The sequence below is a fragment of the Echinops telfairi genome, unplaced genomic scaffold (assembly GCF_000313985.2).
Source record: "Echinops telfairi isolate 266 unplaced genomic scaffold, ASM31398v2 ScPeMD7_1813;HRSCAF=2339, whole genome shotgun sequence".
In the NCBI taxonomy this organism is placed as follows: Eukaryota; Metazoa; Chordata; class Mammalia; order Afrosoricida; family Tenrecidae; genus Echinops; species Echinops telfairi.
The window spans coordinates 28,262-31,820 of record NW_022105711.1 but is presented as its reverse complement, the minus strand read 5'-3'; the positions used below and the strand labels follow the sequence as shown (position 1 = coordinate 31,820).

Sequence of the window (3,559 nt, the reverse complement as noted above, 5' to 3'; positions counted from 1 at the left end):
ATGGAAAAGTTCAGGGTGTCTTCTATGTACTGACATAAAAGGGATTGCTAAGGATTGGGAGGGAAGAGAGATGATGATACTCATTCTCTAGGCTCTTCAGCACCGCTTGGTCTCAGAGTTTTAAGAATGATGGTAAGGATGGCACTAGCACTGCCAGACCCCCACCCCACTGCCAAGTTCTCTCAGCCTGCCAGACCTTTCTCTAAGGGCTTTGTATACAGTCGTCTACTTACCTTATAATAGCACCAGAAGGTAAAGGGCCACTGACATTACCATTTCTGTCAGAGCAGGCAAAAGAGGCCCAGACCCAGTTAACTGGTCAGACAAGTAAAAAATGAAAAGCCTCACTGACATTGAGTCAATGCAGACTCATAGCGACCCTGTTGGACAGGGTAGAGCTGCCTGTGTTAGTTTCCAATACTGTAACTATTAACAGGAGTGGAAAACCCTGCCCTTCTCCCTCAGGGCTGGTTTGTGGTTTCAAACCGCTGACCTTGCTGTTAGCAGCCCAAGGAGTAACTATTATCCTGGTCAGACAACTGGTATGTGGCAAAACTAGGAATATGAGCCCACGTGTTCCTATTTCTTCACAATGCTGCCTCTGCTTGGTCTTCCCAGAAAGCAAGTGAATGATTCTCGCTCTTTCCCACTTTGTTTGGGCACTGAACACAGTACCACACTGTCCTTACTGGTACATCTGTGGGGAAGGAGGAAACATGAACATCTGAGAATTCTAAGCCACTCATGAAAAAGAGTAGTCAGTCAAGGCTCCTTTTACAAGCCTTAGTTTGTGCCTCAATTGTCATGTGAGACTGAGTGTGACAGCCAGTGTGGCGGCACATCAGATCTCAGCATGTCATTTCTGCCCCTCAGAAAAACAGCACTATAAAAAAACACACTTGCCATTACTGTTTTTCATCTGACTGTTGACTTCCTACCTCTAAATAATACTCTAGCAAAGATTTCTAGGATAGTGTGGCCTGAAATGTTCACAAGTCACAGCCAAAAGTTCAACAAGTAGCCTTTATGAAGTACTTTCTGGGTCATAAAGAAAGGTACTTCAGAGACACGATCAGGGCTAGAGCCCGAGATGGAGGAAAAGTAAAGAATCATACCTGGAACTGAGTTCTCTCAATGTTTCACTGGGTGGTTAGATCTTACTATTTTTGACGCAGTGGACCTGTAGGAGGTTTCAACTGAGCAGGCAGAAAGCTGCAGAAGAATTCACGCTCCAGGAAGGCCAGAACTCCCTCCGCTAAGAGAATAAACAACAACTAGAAACCCCTCACTGCCATGTAGTTGATGCTGACTCACAGTGAACCTGTAGAACAGGGTAGAAGGGGCCCTGTGAGTTTTTGAGACTGTAACCCCACATCCCTCCACACACACACCCCCAGGAACTGGTATTTATTATTATCAAAGTCGTGTTCCATGTCAACAAGGTGCCACAACTCCAAAACTGAAACAACAACAACAAAAACCTTGCATATTTGCAATCTCAGTGCCAACAAATGGAACCCCAACCATTAAAAAAGTAATTCCAATCACCCCAGAAAGCAGCTGAAGTGCTTCAACATCTTTATACATCCAGCCAACAAATGAAAATGGTTAAGAAGAAAAAATACAAATGCAGAGGTCTGGTCGCCACATTTAAAAAGGGCAACTGCTTAAGCATTTCTATCAATGTGCACATCCAGCTCTCTGCCACTCAGTTTCATCCCGTTCATCATCCTGCAGGCCTGCTCCACCACCTTGGGTGACTCAAGCTCGACCACGCCGCAGCCCTTGGACCATCTTGATGTCTGTGTAGAGCAGATAGACACTTTCATTCAACTTGTCTGTTAGCAAAATCAAATGGGAGATTTCTCACAAATATCCGACAGGCCGTTCTCCCTATTCCAGGGCCATGGCCTCTGGAGCCACCAAAGGAACCTTCAAAGCTCCCTCCAAAGTTGTTGCCACCACCCACGGCCAGGTCCGTGTGCTCAATGCTGGTACTGATGGCAGGGTCCATGTATTCCTGGCTTTTGGCGCCCATGCGCTCCAGGCCCATGCACTTGAGACTGCTGGCACCCATGCACTACAGGCACGTGGCCACATGATCAATCACAGAGCCCTTTGCTCTAGGTCAGCTGGATGCTGGCCCACACCATGTGCTCCAGACTCAGGTCCTTGCACTCGCTGTAGGGTCCCATGAGCTCCACACTAGAACCCATGTACTAGACAGTTTGGCCCATGCGGTTGATGGGCATGGCCGTGCACTCTAGGCCAAAGTCCATGCTGGACCTCATTCGCTCCATGCCAGAGCCCATGGGCTCCATGGTCTGGCCCATGGGCTCGAAACTGGAGGTTTGTGGCTGAAGTCCAGCGGGCCCTTGTGCTCAATGCCAGCACCTATATGCTTTACCGAGCCCATGTGATCAATCTCGGGGCCCACACAGTCCATAGCATGGCCAAGGCCAGGGCATGGGCTCCGTGCTGGCACTCCTGATGCGGTCAATACCAGGGCCCATCCTCTTGATCCTAAGGGCTCTGCCTCTGTCTCTCCCTCCATCTTGCTTTGCTCTGATCGCTCCTATCTTCAATGCTTTACTCAGGATTTAGTTAATTCTGCCCATGTTCATGCCAGATCCAAACCGGCCCATGTTCTCTATGCCCCCACCAAAGGGGCCCTCCATGCCTGCAGGGTCTGTTTTCTACGTTAATACCTGTGTTCTGGTGATTGGCATTGATGGGCTTCCCACGGGTCATAAGCCCATGACCATACCTCCAAGCTACAAGGCAGCTCTGGATGCTCCGGGTAAGGATGCTCTGGAGGAAAAAATTTGGCCTAGGGTAGCGGTTCTCAACCTGTGGGTTAAGACCCCTTTGGGGGTCAAACAACCCTTTCACAAGGGTCACCCAATTCATAACAGTCACAAAATGGCAGTGATGAAGTATCAACGACAATAATTTTACGGTTGGAGGGTCACCACCTCATGAGGAACTGGATGGAAGGGCCGCGGCCTTAGGAAGGTTGAGAAGCACTGGCCTAGGGAAAGGCCTTCTCATCCATTTTCACATGCCTCGGTCTATCACACATTAAACGTGGAAATGGCTTGCACAGCTGCCGGTTCCCAACTTTTCCCGCCTTTGTCTTCAAGAATGTCTGTCTGGCCCGGCACACGGGCCGCACATACGCCCAGCACATACGTCCTTCAGCTTCTTCCAGCCGACGTCACCATCCAGCCTTGCACAGGCACGGTGCTTCTGAGTCGCCGGCCTTTTGCATGGCTCTCCTGGCACGTTCCCCACCAGGACCTTCTTTGACCTTCAGCGGTGCCCCCCGCAGACAGGGCTTGTCTAGAACGCCAGCAGCTTTGTTCACGCTCTCCTTGTATCGAATTCAACAATGGCACATCCTCTTGACTTCCTTCAGCACCCATGAAGAGCCCCACGTGTGTGACCTGACCAGGCCTTTAAGGGACTGTCATTTCACACGTAAAGGCATGTTTGTCATATGTATTCCACATAACATTCCCTCATAAGCACTATGGGGACAGCACTGGAGACACTGTGC

The 3,559-nt window shown here is 49.6% G+C and overlaps 1 pseudogene; it reads right to left on the bottom strand.

The window, feature by feature from the left end:
• Positions 1-1,667: 1,667 nt before the first annotated feature.
• LOC101650119 lies at positions 1,668-2,751 on the bottom strand (annotated as a pseudogene).
• Between the last annotated feature and the right edge of the window lie 808 nt (positions 2,752-3,559).